Source organism: Ovis aries, chromosome 3 (assembly GCF_016772045.2).
Source record: "Ovis aries strain OAR_USU_Benz2616 breed Rambouillet chromosome 3, ARS-UI_Ramb_v3.0, whole genome shotgun sequence".
NCBI lineage: Eukaryota > Metazoa > Chordata > Mammalia > Artiodactyla > Bovidae > Ovis > Ovis aries.
The window spans coordinates 103970441-103989246 of NC_056056.1; positions in this window are offsets into that span (position 1 = coordinate 103970441).

Below are 18806 nucleotides of genomic sequence, written 5' to 3' on the forward strand. Positions count from 1 at the left end.
CACAGGTGTAGAGAACAGACTAGTGGTAGCTGAGGGGGTGGGGGAGGGACGGAGCAGGAGGTCGCAGAGAGCAGAGGTAAGCTTTTATATGTAGATAGATAAACAATAGGGTACAGCGCAGAGCGCTACGTTCAACATCCTAAGATAAACCACAGTGGAAAGGAATATTTCATTCTGGAGGAGGATCAGATTCCTAAGAGAATGTGTGTGTATATATACACATATAACTGAATCATTTTGTTGTACAGCAGTAATTCACACACCATTGTAAATCAGCGAATACTTCAATTTAAAAAATTTAAAACATGATTAAAAAAAGAATTATTCATAGTAACACCAAAGGGGAAACCATCCAAATGTCCATCAGCTGATGAATGAGCAAATGTGGTCTGTGCACACGACGAGATGCGTTTTGACAGTAAACAGAGGGATGAAGTGCTGATTCATGCTACAGCACGGATGAAGCCTGAAAACATGCTAAGAGTGGGAAGCCAGTCACAACGGCCACATGTTGCATGATTTTATTCATGTGAAATGTCCAGAATAGGCAAATCCACAGAGACAGGAAGTAGATTAGTATAGGGGCTGGAGAGGGGAAGCATGGGAGTGGCCTCTGAGGGGATGGGGTGGAGTGGCCCCTGAGGGGAGTGGGGTTCCTTCTGGGGGCTGGGGATGGACCTCCTTCTGGGGGCTGGGGATGGACCTCCTTCTGGGGGCTGGGGATGGACCTCCTTCTGGGGGCTGGGGATGGACCTCCTTCTGGGGGCTGGGGATGGACCTCCTTCTGGGGGCTGGGGATGGACCTCCTTCTGGGGGCTGGAGAGGGGAAGCATGGGAGTGGCCCCTGAGCGGTGGGGCTCCTTCTGGGGGTCTAAAATTGATTTTGCTAATGGCTGCACAACGTTGACTCCAGTACTCTTGCCTGGAGGATCCCATGGAGGGAGGAGCCTGGTGGGCTGCAGTCCATGGGGTCGCTAAGAGTCGGAAATGGCTGAGCGACTTCACTTTCACTCTTTACTTACGTGCGTTGGAGAAGGAAATGGCAACCCACTCCAGTGTTCTTGCCTGGAGAATCCCAGGGACGGGGGAGCCTGGTGGGCTGGCGTCTATGGGGTCGCACAGAGTCGGACACGACTGAAGTGACTTAGCAGCAGCAGCACCACTTTGTGAATTTACCAAAACCCACTGGACCGCGCACTTTAAAGAGGCAGATGTATGAGATGCATCCAATTTTTAAATTATGCAAAAAGAAACCCCCACACCAAAATAGATGGATGAAGATGTGCTAGAAGAAAAGGAAGGGAATATGAGCCCTGGGAGGAAAAGCTTCAAACAGGAAGTGGCTTTTAAGCTGGTTTTACAGTGAGCTGGAAAGCAGACAGGAGGGGAAAGAGGCATTCCACACAGTGGGCACAGCACACGCACTCTGCCTGCCGCCGGCGCCCGTGAGGTCTAGGCTGGCTGCAGGAAGGGGACGTGTCAGCGGGCCCCTCTCACCTCAGACACACTCTGCTTGCGAGGCACCTGAGGTACAGGCCCAGGTTTCCCTTTCCTGGAAGTCCAGGACTTGCAGGTACTGGTGATAAGGGGCCACTGGCTCAAAGAAGAGGGAATGTGTAATCAGTCGTCATCACGAGGGTGATACAGAGTGAAAGGAAAGTAAAAGCACAACCAAGGATTGCCAGCGTTCGCTGTGCTGAAGCGAAAAACCAGCCTGGGCTGGACTCGCTATGGGGCTTTCCCAGGGACTGAGAAAAATTCCCTTGCTCATGTGACTTTCAGATGGCTTCCTGTTAGACCACGTAAGGTGTGAGACAGCAGTCTGGGTAATAACAAGCCCTCTCTCCAGGGACCAGGACCACCACGTCCCCTGTCCGCCCCCAGCCCCTCACACAGCCCCAGCATGCGGTCTTCAGTGCTAGCCACAACAGCACCCCCACCCCCCGGGCCCCAGCATTATTGCCTAAGTGATACCTGCTTTCCCCGCTCCACGCACACAAGCAGAGGCCTCCTGGCTGCTGGTAATCTGCTCAGGAACTTCCACTTGGAAGGAGTCCATGAGCAAAGGCAGGGAGGGCAGTGGGGAGAATCCCCGAGCCTGTGGCCGAGGGGGGAGAATGCGGTGCCGTAGCGCTTCTCCATGGACCTGCACGCCACGCCTGTGTCCTGTCTTCCAGCTGCCCTGCTCCCCCTCCCCTTTGTTTGAAGGAGGAGAAAATAGGGGTCCCCTCATGAGCCTGGAGGTGGTGACTCTGATCCTCTGCGTCAGCCTGCCTGTCCCTCTCGAGTCTACTTGAAGTAAGCCATGACAAATGGTAATGTCCCCATTTTACAGCTAGAAAAACTGAGGCCCAGAGGTCAGGACTAGATCCCAAACCCCTGGATCCCAGCCAAGGGACTCCTCTGCCTCAACCTTTACCATTTATGGTTAGACATAAATGTCGATCACCTAGTAAATACCATCTCTTTATCCCCTCAAAGTTCCCAACAAAATGGGCACAGTTTGCCCAGTCCCACCCACAGGAGGCAGGGCCTGGGAGCCAGCCTTGCGTACCTGTGTGCCCACACTGGTCCGCCCACCACAACGCAAGGGCCTGTGCAGCCCGCCTAGGGGCACTCCTAGCGCGTGGAGCTCTGGTGAGCGGAGGGAGCTAGGCTGCGGGACACCAGAGGGTGTGTCCTGCATAAGAGCTTCTCCAGGATCAGGAAACAGAGCCCGCCTACCGGATACATAGAAGTAAGAACAGAGACTCAGGCAAACTGAGCCAACAGAGGACTACGCTCCAGATAAAGGGGCGAGATAAAACCCCAGGAGAAGAACTAAGCAAGGTGGAAAACTTCCCTGATGGGCAGTGGATTGGAATCTGCCTGCCAACACGTGGGACACAAGTTTGATCCCTAGTCCAGGAAGATCGACGTGCTGTGGAGCAACTAAGCCCTGTGCCACGACTACTGAGCCCACACTCCAGAGCCTGCATGCCGCAACAGAGGCCCAGGCACCTGGAGCCCTGCTCTGCAGCAAGAGAAACCACCGCACTGCCTGTGCCCTGCAGCAAAGGGCAGCCCTCGCTCGCCACAGCTAGAGAAAGAGAAGGTGCTTGTCACTCAGTCGTGTCCCTCTCTCTGTGACCCCGTGAACTGTAGCCAAGCTCATCTGTCCATGCGATTCTCCAGGCAAGGATACTGGGGTGGGTTGCCATTCCCTTCTCCAGGGGCTCTTCCCAACCCAGGGATCGAACCTGGGTCCCCTACATTGCAGGCAGATTCTTTACCATCTGAGCCATCTGGAAAGAACCACAACTAGAGAAAGCCCTCACAAAGCAACAAAGACTCAATATAGCCAAAAATAAATACTTTTTTTAAAAAATTCAAAATAATGATCAGAAAGATGCTCAGTGAACTCGGGAGAAAGATGACGAGCACAGTGAGAGATTTAACAAAAAGTTATGCTGTAAAGAACCAAACGACAGAGCTGAAGCATACAATAGCTGAAACTAAAAATACGCTGGAAGGAATCGACATCAGGCCACTTGAGGCAAGGAGCTGATTCATTGGAAAAGACCCTGATGCTGGGAAAGATTGAGGGCAGGAGGAGAAGGGGGTGACAGAGGATGAGGTGGTTGGATGCCATCACGCTCTCAATGGACGTGAGTTTGAGCAAGCTCTGGGAGATGGTGAAGGACAGGGAAGCCTGGGGTGCTGCAGTCCGTGGGGTCGCAAAGAGTTGGACATGACTGAGCGACTGAACTACAACAGGGAACTGGATGCCACAGCTAAGACCCAGCTCAGCCAAATAAATGAACATTAAAAGGGTAAGCCATCCTCCTGATGCCAGTAAAAAGGCCAGCTGCACCTGCCCCTCTCCCCGCTCCAGGTGAGTGTCTGGCGTTCTCCCCGCTCCCCAGAGGCAGGTGGTTCCCTCTGTCACGCCAGCCATGCTGTGGCCGGCCCCCTCCCACTTCCTCGAGGCACCCGATTTCTGCACAGCCAGCCCTGGGATCCCCAGTGTTGGTAAGTTCAACGGCACAGTAGCAACCTGGGTGCTGCACAGAAAGTGAGGTTTCCAGGGCCTGACAGTGAGCACACTTTCTCCCATGGGACTTACTACAGGGACCTAAGTTTATCGGCACAGGGGCTCCCTCCATTAGGCAAATATTTTTGAGCATTTCACGCTCTGGGAATGCTGCAGCCAAGGCGTGAGCCTGCAGGGGCTGAGAGAAGCAGCTTTGCGGGGGTGTCCGGGGGAACCTAAGTGTGGGTCTCTTATGTTTGGATTTGACCACGAACTTTACATTCTCCAGTGTTGGCACTACCAGCATTACTGGGGTTTGGCTGACCTTACGCTAAAACAACAGTGGTCTGTGTATCTTCCATTGAATCTTCCCAATTATTTGTTGAAATTTAAGACTACTGCCAATATTCCAGGATTTGGATTTGCACTGCGGTGAGCAACTGTCTACCACTCTTGAAAGGAGCTTTCTTGGTGCAGAAACCTTTTTCTGTTTGGAGATTTGCTTACTTAGTGTGCACTTTGGAGAGAGGGTGGGGTATTTGTGATTTAAAAAAAATTTTTATTTTAATTGAAGTGTAACTTGCAATGTTGTATCAATCTCTACTGTACAGTAGTCATACACATATAAACATTCTTTAGGGAGGGTATTTGGATCAAAGAGGGTACTTTGGGTCAAAGTCCCTTCAGCATTCCCACAATTCGCTTCTGGAACGTTCCCATTCACACACCCCAGACTGTTCTTGTGATGGTGAGATATAAATTTTGGCTCCACTTCACTTGCCTTAAATGGAGAAAAGAGAAGTTAGAACCACATCAGAAGGTCTAAAATATAAGTGTGTTTACACACAGGAAGATGTCCACAAGGTATAGGATGGAATGATAAGAGGAAAAGTAACAAGTTGTGTTTGTGTGTGCTTATATGTGGTAAAGAGCTCAAACATCATGCCTTCCCGATTCCTCAGTTTCCCCAGCAGTTCTGGGGGAAAATTTTGACTGGTGTGTTCCCAGTTTAAACAAGGCGGTTGTCTGCCTTCCTGTTTCATACTGTCAACAGTCGATCCTTCTCATGGTCTGTGCGGGGCTATATTTTCCTTCTCATTTTTGTGCTTTTTGATCGTGCCTTCACGGTTTACAGTGGCCCTGAGACTAATACCAAAGTGCCATCTGGCGCTCCTAGGCTCAGGAAGGCTGGGCTGTATTTCCCCAGGGAAAATACACCGTAGATAATCTTTGGTCAGGTGTGAGCTAGAGTGCAGCTGGCTGGGAATCCAGTGTTAATGAATCGACTGTGTATTAGATAAGAGGTCTCTAAATACAAGCACACGTCAAACAAGGTTATGCATCCATAAGTTGATGAAACCGCTGTGACCAGAGGCTCCTGGGAACCTGACCCTGTACTTCATACAACAAGGAAGCAACTTAGTATTGGCTGTGACTTTAGAACTACAGAGAGTTGACTGTATTTATTGGTACAAAATATCTTTTGTAAGCATCTCTTTCAAAGGCTGTAAATGTTTTACTAGCAGGCACTTTGGGGAGAACTGTCCTGATCAAGGGGACAGATGCCTCTCATCTCACATCCTGTGAGCCCCCAGGTGACAGCAGCTGCCTGTGCTGAGGATGAGGTTCTGCCAAGCAGTGTGTTGGGACTAGTGCATCACTGAGGCTGTCATTTCAGAGAAAGGAAAACTCCTCTCTATCCCACCATGAGAGATAAGGGAAGGAAGGAACGGTTCCAGTTAAATCTATACTTTTCTATGTTTTCCTGTCATCATGCTGTCCCCAGTCCACCTTGCTGTGCCCACCTCCCCTCAGTGCACCCACATGCAGAATTTTATGGCCCCTGGGCTGACAGCATCCCACATCCACCAGGGCAGTCCCTGGAAGTCAGATGTTGGGCAGGCTGCAGGCTCTGCTATGAGAGAGTTGGACCATAAGGAAGGCTGAACACCAAAGAATTGATGCTTTTGCACTGTGGTGTTGGAGAAGACTCTTGAGAGTCTCTTGGACTGCAAGGAGATCAAACCAGTCAATCCTAAAGGAAATCAACCCCAAATATTCATTGGAAGGACTGATGCTGAAGCTCCAATCTTTTGGCCACCTGATGCAAAGAGCTGACTCATTGGAAAAGACCATGATGCTGGGAAAAATTGAGGGCAAGAGGAGAAGGGGACGACAGAGGATGAGATGCTTGGATGGCATCACTGACTCAGTGGACATGAGTTTGAGCAAACTCCAGGAGATGGTGAAGGACAGGGAAGCCTGGCGTGTTGCAGTCCATGGGGTCGCAAAGAGTCAAACACGATTTTAGTGACTGAATAACAATAAGCCAAACTCTTATTTTAGGCTCTTAAAGGGGGAAAAAGTCCCCTTCAATGAAATAGGGACCACCAGCGGGCCTCTGAGACTCTGAAGATTTTGAGCTGAGCAACAGTACTGGGACTCCCAGTTCTGAACAGGCCCTTTACCCTTTACGTTCTTGAGATGTCAGGGATAATGCTAGGAGTCCTGACCCAAAAGCTGGGACCTGATCAAAGACCATGACTTACTTTTCAGCACAGCTGGATTCAGTAGTCTTGGGATGGCCCGGCTGCTGCAGGCGGTAGCAGCCACAGCCCGTATGGCTAATGAGGCTTCTGAGTTTACCCTGGGGACAATACCTAGATATATTAATGCTTCATCAGGTACAGTCTGTGCTCAAAGGACATCACTGGTTGACGGGGGGAAGGTTAACAAGATATCAGGCCCTCCTAATGGACCCCAACATTACCTTAAAGGTGTGCCAACCCCTGAACCTGGCAACTCTGCTTCCAGCAGCCAGGAGGAGACTTACTACCTCATTGTAGAGACAAACAAACTTACTCCAGCAGGTCTGATCTTCTAGATGAACCTCCTGACAGCCCTGAGATCAGATGGTTTACCGATGGGAGTGGTTTTGTAGAAATGGAAACCCGAAAGGTGGGATATGCCCTAGTCTAGCTGAAGTTATAGGAGCTGAAGCCCTGCCACCCCAGACATCGGCCCAGGAGGCTGAGCTAATTGCATGAATGAGAGCGTTGCAATTAGGGAAGGATAAGAAATCAAATATTTTTACCAACTCTAATATGGGTGTAGGGGTAGAGAGGGGAGGGAGGCTCATGAGGGAGCGGACATATGTATACTTATGGCTGATTCAGGGTGCTGTGGCTGAGCGGTCTAAGGCACTGGCTTCAGGCTCCCTGTTGGTTCACCGGTAAAGACTGCCTGCAAATGCAGAACACGCAGGTTCAGTCCCTGGGTTGGGAAGATCCCCTAGAGAAGCCAAGAGCTGCTGCTGCTGCTGCTGCTGCTGCTAAGTCGCTTCAGTCGTGTCCAACTCTGTGCGACCCCATAGACGGCAGCCCACCAGGCTCCTCCATCCGTGGCATTTTCCAGGCAAGACTACTGGAGTGGGGTGCCGCTGCCTTCTCCGAAGGAAAGAGCAAACCATTCCAATATTCTTGCCTGGGAAATCCCATGAACAGAGGAGCCTGGTGAGCTACAGTCTATGGAGTCACAAGGAGAGTCAGACACGACTTAGCAACCAAACAACAATAAGATAACTGATTCACGTTGTTGTACAGCAGAACTAATACAACATTGTAAAGCAATTATATTCCATTTAAATAGATAAAATGAATATGGATTCCATGTGCTCCACAGTATGCTGCCATTAAGAAAGAAAGAGGAATGTTAACTATTGAAAATTCTCCCATGAAACAAAGATTTAATTCTGACTCTAAACAGGAGGGCTGCTCCTGACCCAGGTGGCAGTGACCCACTTCAGGGGCCATCAGGGGGGTGGATCTTTGGGGAGCCAAGGGAAGAGCAAAGACTGAAGTGCAAAGCAGGCGGCTCTACTACAGGAGCCTGAGCAAGTTATGGTCCTAGTGACCGGCTGCCCCTGAACTCCCTCGTGTGCCTCAGTAGTCCCCACAGAAAAGAAAATGCTGAGAAATGGGGGGATGAGAGAGGAAGCACAGGCTGGTCTTGGAAGGATAACAAGGCTGTAATCCCTGAGGCCAACAACCGACACTCACTAAGAGCTTGTGTGATGCCACCCACTATGGGAGGGATGCAGCATGGGGCTTGATGCAAAAGGCTTTTCAGGGAAGGGGCTTAAAAGGACAGTTAAACAAGTAACCCTTGCCTGTGATTTGCATGCCTGTAAGAACCCACAGGCCCATCCAATCCTCCCTTCATTACTCAGGACAATTCAGTCCAGGGGTATAGAATCCCTCAGTGGGGGCTGAGGCTGGGACCTGGGGCCCTTTGCTGCAGCGCTTGCCCCTGGACAAATGTCTCCTCCAGCAACAAAATCAAAGAAACTGCAAGGGACTGAAAATAACTGCACGTGTGTGCAGCTGGGGCAAACGGTGAACAGGACACAAAAAGACCAAAACGCTCAACTGCCACTTTTGAGGTGTCGGGAGCAAAAACAGGGTCCTGTGCGTGGTCCCTGCACACAGCACCATCAAGGGGGCAGCCAGACCACCTAAGCCACCCCTCCAGCTGCACCTACTGATCCAATCCCACCATCACCCAATTTACGAGACCAGCTTGACACCCCTCAGGGAGCGAGCCAGGGTGCCTGTTACTTGTTTTCACTCCCTCCTGCAGCACAAGTCGCAGGAAAGTCTTATCTGAATTCCTCCAACGGCCTCTCCTCAATTTCTACTGATAAAAGAGTCCAAGGACCCAGGTCGGTAACTTTTGATAGATAAAAGGATGTCCTGCTGTCCCGGCCCTGGGCTCCTCGTCTTTGTTGCATTATTACACGAGTGAGCACGGGGCTTCCCTGATGGTGCACTGGATAAGAATCCACCTGCCAGTGCAGGGGACACGGGCTCCCTGGTCAGGGGAAATCCTGCATGCCAGAGCAGCCAAGCCTGCGGGTCCCAGCTGCTGAACCCGAGCTCCAGAGCCCACGAGAAGCCTGTGCCCCACAGCTAGAGAGCAGCCCCTGCTTGTTGCAACTAGAGGAAAGCTGGGCAGCAACAAAGACCCCAGGTGGCTGTAAAGAAAGGGTGAGCACGGCCGCCTGCCTCTCGGCTGGCTCTGGGGAGGAAACTATAAGGCACTCACACAGAGGCTGCACACTGGCCGCCCCCAGGCTGATTATGGCCCATGGACTTGTTGTAATAGGTTTGCACTAGTCCAAGCAGTGAATAAATTTGCCGTCAAAACAACTGGAGGATTTTCCGTATAACCCTGGACCTCTAGCTCTTCTTTAAAAGGTTTGGCAACAGTGGGCCCTGACTCTGGCAACAGGGTGTGGAGTTGGGCAGTGGCTGTCCTTGGAGTCCCCACAGGTCCCCACTCAGCTGCACCACCACCTGGCCCTTGCGGCATCTGGGTTTGCTGCTGCAGCTGGGGCCCCAGTTACGGTGGCAGCACCCACAACGCTTAAGGAGACATCCCCTTAAGACATCCCCTTGGGCAGGGCTTTCTGAGCCCGACGGAGGGCTCCCTGTCAGGCTGCCCCACCTGCCCAGCACTGAAGCCTGGCCCTGGCCAGAGGGTGGCAGTGTGGTGTATGGAATGGCATTCTGGGCTGCAGCCCACGACAAAGGGTCCTCCACCTCTGTCCCTGGTTGGCAGGGCCCTGGGCAGGCTCATTCCCACCCAGGCTGCAAAGCAGCTTCCCCTCAGGTGAGGAGTACTCACTGCTGGATTTTCAGAAAGACCTTTGAGGTATAGCTGACAAGAAGTTCACTGCATATATTTACACTGTGCTATTTGACAATGGGCTTTCCTGGTGACTCAGTGGTAAAGAGTCTGCCTGCAATGCATGACCCCTGGGTCGGGAAGATCCCCTGGAGGAGGAAATGGCAACCCACTCCAGTATTCTTGCCTGAAAACTCCCAGGAACAGAGGAGACTGGTGGGCTACAGTCCACGGAGTCGCGAAAGAATCAGATACAACTTGGTGACTAAACGACAGTTTGACAACTTTTGACGTCCGTGTGTACCTATAAATCTACTACTGCAATTAAGGTCATGAGCACAGCCATTACTCCCCAAAGGTCCCCCCAGCCTGTCCTCACCCCTCACAGGTTTGTTTCCATTTTCTAAATTATTTTGTCTTCTTTCACTTGCCATAATTAGAGATTCATCCCTGTGGTTGCTTTTATAATAGTTTTTCTTATTTTTTTTTGGCCCAGTATTATTCCCATGTGTGGATATACCTTAATTTGCCTACTGTTCACCTGTAGATGGACATGCAAGTTGTTTGGGGCAATTACAGATGAAGCTGCCCTGAGGAGGATTCATGCCCAAGTCTCTGGTGGCCGTTTGCTCTCCTCTGGAGGAGTGGACTCTCTGGATCTGAAGGCTGTGTGGATCTAACTTGTAAACAAAATGCCAAGCTGGGAGGGTCCTGAACTCACCTCCTCCCATGAAGGTGAAGGTCGCTCAGTCGTGTCAGAATCCTGGAGTGGGCAGCCCATCCCTTCTCTAGCGGATTCTCCCAACCCAGGAATCACAGATTCTTTACCAGCTGAGCCGCCAGGGAAGCCCTCCTCCCACGGAAACACCGAATCTGCAGCTACATAGGGAACATTCTCCTGTGAAAGAGGCTTAACTCCTGCACATAGGATAAACAAGGAGAAAACTCACAGGGGGCTTCCCTGGTGGCCCAGTGGTTAACACTGCACTTCCACCGCAAGGGGTGAAGTTCAATCCCTGGTCAGGGAATGAAGATCCCACTTACCTCACAGTGCAGCCAAAAAATAATTTAAAAATAAAATAAAACCTCACATGGAAGCCAGTAGGGAAGGCTTAGACCCTGTCTTGTGATAAAGCCCCTCCCTGCATGGAGACCCACAGGCAGAAGGAAACTCGAAATCCGGAGCTTCTCCCCTCTGAGTGAAGGGCTTGAACCCCACATCAAGCATTCCCATCTGTTAAGACCTGGCCCTGAGAGGCAAGCCCCCCAAACAGCTAGCTTTAAAAGCTTATTTCGCAAGCCCTGCACGGCTGCAGTGCAGAGAGACGATTCTTAGAGGGCTCGAGTGGGAACTCACCAGCACCAAGGAGCAGAGCAGAGGCAGCCAACTGAAAAGTGCCCAGACTTCCTGCCAAAGGGGCTTATTTGCTGATTTTGAAGCTTTGGCCTGAGATCTGGGGCCAGTTGAAATACACTCCAAAGACAGAGGCAGGTGGGCACCATCTTCGCATTCTCCCTCTGCCTCACTCCAGGTGGCTCGTATCCCTTGTGGCTGAGACTCCAGAGCTCGTGGGCTTCTTAGCAGTCTTAGTTGCCCCGAAGCATGTGGGATCCTACCCCTAGACCAAGAGTCGAACCCGTGTCCCCTGCACTGTAAGGTGGATTCTTCTTTTTTTCCTTTTCTATTTTATTTATTTGGCTGCATCGGGATCTTTGGTTGTAGCTCACAGGCTCTGGAGTATGCAGGCTCAGTAGTTGTGGCATGTGGGCTTAGCTGCTCTGAGGTATGTGGGATCCTAGTTCCCTGACCAGGGATTGAACCCATGTCCCCTGCATTGGCAGGACGACTCCCAACCACTGGACCACCAGGAAAGTCCCTGTAAGGTGGGTTCTTAACCACCAGGGAAACCTCCTAGGGTATGGTTCTTGACTGCCTAGCTTGAGTGGCTGGTGGGGCAACATCTTTCATTTTCCATTTCTCGAGGATTACTGTCTGTTACTGTCTGCTAGCCAACATCTTGAAAAACCATTATTTTATATATTGTGTCTTTTTTTTTTCCAGTTGTTTCATCTAGGAGGGTAACCTAATTTAGTTCTTGTTACTCTTGGAAGCACATAAGTCTTCACTGGTTGGTTTTAATCAAGTCAACTAGACTTGAAAAGAAATGATTTCAGGTGCAAATAAATAATCCCATTGGTCATGGAAACCTTCTGGTCTGGAAAACATGCCTCCAAAGCTCCCTTCTGCTCCATCTTCAGCTGCTGCCTCCTTGAAGTTCCATTTCAAGGGCTCAGTGATGTCAGTGTTTGAAATTCATAAATGAATCTGCATAATAATCAACAATAACTAACACTGGTTTGGCTGGATTCTGTTACCAACCTGGGTCCTTGCACTCTTTAATCAACAGAAATTGATAAGAGGCCATGAGGTGGGAGGTAGATGGGCCCCTGGGCTGGACACATGTTTGTCAAGTGGAGTAAAATTCAAGCTTTGTTCTCACTCAGACACTCCAAGGACAAAGTTGGTGGTAAAAGCTGAGCTCTGCTAAAGTTAAGAGATAAGGTCTCCTGAGGTCAAGGAAGACCTCCCTGTCTGCACATGTGCAGGAAGGCTTCTTGGGGGTCAAAAAGGGAGGGGCCCCCACCCCATAATAAGTATGAACATGGACCCACAGGCCTCTGTGATGGGATCCATCTTAGAAAAAGTTGCCCACGCATCTTGGGGAGGGTTCAAGGACCAGTCAGGTGTGTAGAAAGAACCAAGATAATTGGCCAAAGGTAAACAAAGACCTGGGCTTCCCAGGATGCTCAGTGGTAAGAATCCGCCTGCCAGTGCAGGAGATGCAAGAGACGCAGGGTTCGATCCCTGGGTCAGGAAGATGTCCTGAAGAAGGAAATGACAACTCACTCCATTATTCCTGTCTAGAAAATTTCACGGACAGAGGAGCCTGGCGGGCTACAGTCCAGGGGATCACAGAGCCAGACACAACTGAGCCCGCATGCACGCAGAGGCCAAGGACCTGCGTGGGTAACGTGGGTACCTCCCTCCCTGACGGCAGAACCACCTTCTCTTCGGAAACTTTCCACTCTTGTTTCACTCCTGCACTCCCGGAGGCTTCTCACCCCCTCCGAAAGCCAGAACGCAGCGCCCACCGCCCCTCATCGGAATCCCTGACGCCTGAGCCGTGGAGCCTTGGCTGCCCTTCCCAGACCGGCTTCCACCCAGGCTCCTGCTTCTCCTGCATCTGTTCTCCGGCCAGCCTCCAGCAGGCCAAGCCCCAGGCTCCGGTGTCCTCGCAGTGCAGCGCCGGACACACAGCAGTGGCCTTCGTAACAACTTTCTGGAACGACTCAGTGGGTACGTGTGCACTGGGAGGTCAGGCCCTCCTGCCTTCACTGCTGGTTTAAGCCTCACACACTCTGGGCCCCCCTCCAAGGCCCCTGACCTCCAGCTGGACAACTGCTGTGTAGCCAGAGTGCATAGCTTAGCAAAGCTGGAGGGACCCAGTGCCCCGCTGTGTACAGTAATGCCCAGCTCAGTAGGGTACACGGCGGCAATCGGAAATAAATTGGGTCACAGAAGTGCACGCCTCCCTTAAGCCTTTGGAAAGGGTTATACTTAGCAGGGAGCCTGGGGAGAGTTCCAGGAATCCAGGGGTTTTCCTGGTGACATTGCTAGGGGCCCAGCTCTGAGCTGTCATATTCCAGGAAAAGGTTGCCAAGGAGGAGTGCCAGGCAGTCAAAGGACTTTGACCATATCTGACGCTGGGGTGAGGGTAGAGTGGGGGAGGGGGACCGGCTACTGAAAGGAAAATGTCAGGGGCTGCCCGCCACTTCCCCAGGGCCTGACCGGCTTCCTCTTCACGCTCCTCTGGACCTTCGCCTTGACCTCTGCCAGGAGCTGCTGCTGCTCACCATGGATGCAAAAGGGCGCTGTGAGGACTCCCCTGGTGACGGCTGCCACTGCGGGGGACACAGGTTCCATCCCTGGTCTGAGAAGACCCACATGCCGCGAGAACCAAGCCCCTGCGCCACGACTACTGAGACAGCGCTCTAGAGCTGCAGCTGCTGAGCCTGGGTGCTACAGCTCCTGGGGCCGCGTGCCCCGTGAGCCTCAACCGGAGGGGCCACCACAATGGGAAGCCCATGCATTGCAACTAGAAAAAACCCAAGCGAAACAACGAAGACCCAGCACAGCCAAAAAAAAAACCGGTGCTGAAAATGGTAGGAGATGGAATTTCACTTCTGCCTAGCCTGTGCCCTCCAACAGCTCCTTTGGGTGGGAACTGTACCCACCTCCAGGGACCAACACCCCTACTTTGGAGGTGCCCACCCAGGGGCTGTGCTGGTGGCTGGGAGGGTCCAGGGTCTCTCTATGAAAAAGGCTGTGCTCTCTGCTGTCTTCCCTGTACAGATGGGGCCCTGGTCACACACCTAGTCTACCTGGGGTGGAGTTCTGATGGGCAGATTTGCAGTGCACGAAGGACCCAAGAGGTTCTCGATAACCCTGCACATTTTTGGCTGTTGGTGAAGTTAGAACAGAGGCAACAGAAAGGAAGTAACTCTTATTTGTAAGAATAATATTGCATGCTCAGTCACCTGGCTGTGTCCAATTCTTTGCGACCCCATGGACTGCAACCCTCCAGGTTCCTTTGTCCATGGGATTTTCCAGGCAAGAATACCAGAGTGGGTTGCCATTACCTTCTCCAGGGGATCTTCCCAACCTACAGATTGAACCTGAATCTCCTGCATTGCCAGGCTGATTCTTTACCACTGAGATTATCGTTAGCTAGATTCTAAAAGCAGATGAGAATAGAAAACCATACGCCTATCTCACTTGTGAACACAGATATGATGTCCTAAATAAAACACAGGTCCATAACCTGTTATTCAAGGTTCTGAAATCTAAAAAGCTCTGAAACTGCAGTATCTCCCATAAGTCATTTGGAGGCAGAACTTGAAGTGAAGAGAGGCCAATTACACACCTTATTTTTCCCACATAGGTTAATTTTCAAAAGTTTGTGGCAGAAATTTTATGATGTTTAATTACAGCGATCTTCTCTAGATTTGCGTGTTAACAGAGTATGTGGTATATCCGTTATTTTCCCTTTCTGAGATCCAAAAACATTGAAATTCTGGTTGCACTGTGCAGCCTGTGAATTTTCCTGACCAGGGATCGAACGCATGCCCCTGAGAGGGTTAATAGCCTCGGTAGGGAGACCAGAGGTCCCCAGGCAGCGGGAGGAAATGAGCTGCAAGTGGCAGACCCTTTTTCCTTTCTTTTCTCTTCTAATCCTGTGTTGTCATGGCGACACCTGGTTCCACCTGAACTTACCTTCTCTCAACCCTTGAGCTAACCAACACGTTTTTCCTATGGAAATATTTTTCTTAAGCTATGTTAATGAAACTATGTATTTGCCTTGGAATCTGCCTTTTTTCAAATCAGTTCTGCCTAAGACTCAACACTTGAACTGATAATGGCTCACAGCAAACCAGTACTTCTCACTCCTGGGGTCTTCTCTTAGACTATGCTAGCGGAGCTACCTATTTGCTTGGAAATGTGGCCTTCTCCAGGATTCATGTCAACTGTTTTATTGCGGGGCGGGGGGGGACTCACCTTGTGCCAATGCTATCTCAATATGTGTGTTGTGGGCAAGGGCCTGGTGCAACTCTCTCAGTTTTGAGGCAGTTCTTTATCTGATTAGCAACCTGATAACAGGCATATTCAGTTCAGTTCAGTTCAGTTCAGTTGCTCAGTCCTGTCCGACTCTTTGCGACCCCATGAATCGCAGCATGCCAGGCCTCCCGGTCCATCACCAACTCCTGGAGTTCACTCAGACTCACATCCATTGAGTCAGTGATGCCACCCAGCCATCTCATCCTCTGTCGTCCCCTTTTTCTCCTGCCTCCAATCCCTCCCAGCATCACAGTCTTTTCCAATGAGTCAATTCTTTGCATGAGGTGGCCAAAGTACTGGAGCTTCAGCTTTAGCATCATTCCCTCCAAAGAAATCCCAGGGTTGATCTCCTTGCAGTCCAAGGGACTCTCAAGAGTCTTCTCCAACACCACAGTTCAAAAGCATCAATTCTTCGGCACTCAGCCTTCTTCACAGTCCAACTCTCACATCCATACATGACCACTGGAAAAACCATAGCCTTGACTAGACGGACCTGAGTCGACAAAGTAATGTCTCTGCTTTTGAATATACTATATAGGTTGGTCGTAACTTTTCTTCCAAGGAGTGAGCGTCTTTTAATTTCATGGCTGCAGTCACCATCTGCAGTGATTTTGGAGCCCCAAAAAATAAAGTCTGACACTATTTCCACTGTTTCCCCATCTATTTCCCATGAAGTGATGGGACTGGATGCCATGATCTTCGTTTTCTGAATGTTGAGCTTTAGGCCAACTTTTTCGCTCTCCTCTTTCACTTTCATCAAGAGGCTTTTTAGTTCCTCTTCACTTTCTGCCATAAGGGTGGTGTCATCTGCATATCTGAGGTTATTGATATTTCTCCCAGCAATCTTGATTCCAGCTTGCCTTTCTTCCCATCCAGCGTTTCTCATGATGTACTCTGCATATAAGTTAAATAAGCAGGGTGACAATATACAGCCTTGACGTACTCCTTTTCCTATTTGGAACCAGTCTGTTGTTCCATGTCCAGTTCTAACTGTTGCTTCCTGACCTGCTTATAGGTTTCTCAAGAGGCAGGTCAGGTGGTCTGGTATTCCCATCTCTTGAAGAATTTTCCACAGTTTATTGTGATCCACACAGTCAAAGGCTTTGGCATAGTCAATAAAGCAGAAATAGATGTTTTTCTGAAACTCTCTTGCTTTTGCTATGATCCAACAGATGTTGGCAATTTGATCTCTGGTTCTTCTGCCTTTTCTAAACTAGCTTGAACATCCGGAAGTTCACAGTTCACGTATTGCTGAAGCCTGGCTTGGAGAATTTTGAGCATTACTTTACTAGCATGTGAGATGAGTGCAATTATGCGGTAGTTTGAGCATTCTTTGGCATTGCCTTTCTTTGGAATTGTAATGAAAACTGACCTTTTCCAGTCCTGTGGCCACTGCTGAGTTTTCCAAATTTGCTGGCATATTGAGTGCAGAACTTTCACAGCATCATCTTTCAGGATTTGAAACAGCTGAACTGGAATTCCATCACCTCCACTAGCTTTGTTCGTAGTGATGCTTTCTAAGGCCCACTTGACTTCACATTCCAGGATGTCTGGCTCTAGATTAGTGATCACATCATCATGAACAGGCATATAACGCCTTGCTAAAAACTATCAGGGGGGCACTTTTTCTTCCCCTTTCTGATGTCTATGTCAGAAGCTTTCTCTATCTCTTTTTATACTTCAATAAAACTTTGCTACACAAAAAGCTCCGAGTGATCAAGCCTCATCTCTGGCCCTGGATCAAATTCATCTCCTCTGGAGGCCATAAATCCCGGCGTGTTCTTGGCTCGTAGCAGCAAACTTTCATGCCCAGCAGTGGAATCATGGGAGTCTTAACTGGACCACCAGAGAATTCTGAAAAAAAAAAAAAAAAAAAAAAGTTCAAATTCTGAAACAGTTCACCCTCACAACTTCTCAGTTTAGAGTTCTGGACTGGACTGTATCTCCCTTGAGTTCATATGTTGAAGCCCTCACTGCTCATGTGACTGTACCTGGAGATGGGGTCCTTAGGAGGTAAGTAAGGTTAAGTGAGGTTGTTAAGGATGAGGTCCTAAGCCAACAGAAGTGTGGGCTTTTGAGAAGAGAGGTTCTTTCTCTGTGTCTGCCCATCTCACTCTCGCAGTGAGATTCTGTTAAGTGCTGGAGTCTGCAAGCCAGGAACCCGGTCCACACAAGAGGCTGACCGTGACCCTCTGATCTCAGACTTCTAGGCCCCAGAACTCTACTAAAATAAATTTCTGTCTTTAAAGCCATCCAGTGTGTGATATTTTGTTATGGAAACCTAAGCAGACTAAAAACATATATCAAATTGCATTTATAGCAGGAATTCAAAGATAGTTTGACGTTAGACAGGCATGCCATGTCAATCACCCGTAGCTAGACCATGGACCTAAGCCTCAGGGGGCTGCCTCTGCCAGCCTCTCTGCAGGGACAGAGAGACATGTCCCCCCAGGGCCCGTCCCTGGATGCTGGAAGTTTAAGATCAAACAGCCTCATGAGGAGAAGGAAATGGCAACCCACTCCAGTATTCCTGCCTGAAAAATCTCATGGACAGAGAAACCTGGGCTACAGTCCATGGGGTCATAAAGAGTCGGACACAACTGCACAATTAAACAACAGCAACAAGAAATGTCAAAATCTTTCTGGTTTCTAAAATATAAAGAGAAAGATTGAGAACACGTCAATAAGAAGATTGCTATATTTTCAGAAACCCATAGAAGAAAACTGTTGTCTGCAAAGTAATGAAATCAACATTGATCATGGAAAATACATTTGTACATTTCAGTATTTCTACCCTCTTGTCCATGTATGAGAGTCAGTTCCTAGGCAGGTTGATAAGTCCAGGTTCCCCGAGGAGGAGAGAGGGGTCTGGGGTCCTCAAAGAGGAGACAGGGGTCTGGAATTCTCAAGGAGAAAAGGAAAATCATCTTTTTTTTTCTCTACATTCCTTAGTCGTAGTCACATAAAATGTTTTTTCCTTTAAGACCAGAACTGATGATCACACAACAAACAGCTCAGTTTAAACTCTGTACTAAGGATTATATAACACCCCAGGAACCCAGGGCATGAATAACTGTGGGGGCCAATCCGTTGATTTCCTTTTGGATGCTGGGGCGACTTTCTCTGTGCTCACTGAAGCCCCTGGTCTGCTTTCCTCCTGATCCCCTACCATAATGGGGCTGTCAGGACACGCCAAACGCTATTATATCAGTCATCCCTTAAGCTGTGTCTGGGACTCTGCGCTGTTTTCTCACGAGTTTCTGATCGTGCCGGAGTCTCCCTCACCCCTTCTGGGAAGGGATATACTGAGCAAGGTCCAAGTCTCTATTTTCATGAGTATGGAGCCTACTCTTTCTCTCCCATTAATTGAACAAAATGTAAATCCTAAAGTGTGGGCTGATGGAAAAACAGTGGTCGAGCACAAAATGTTTT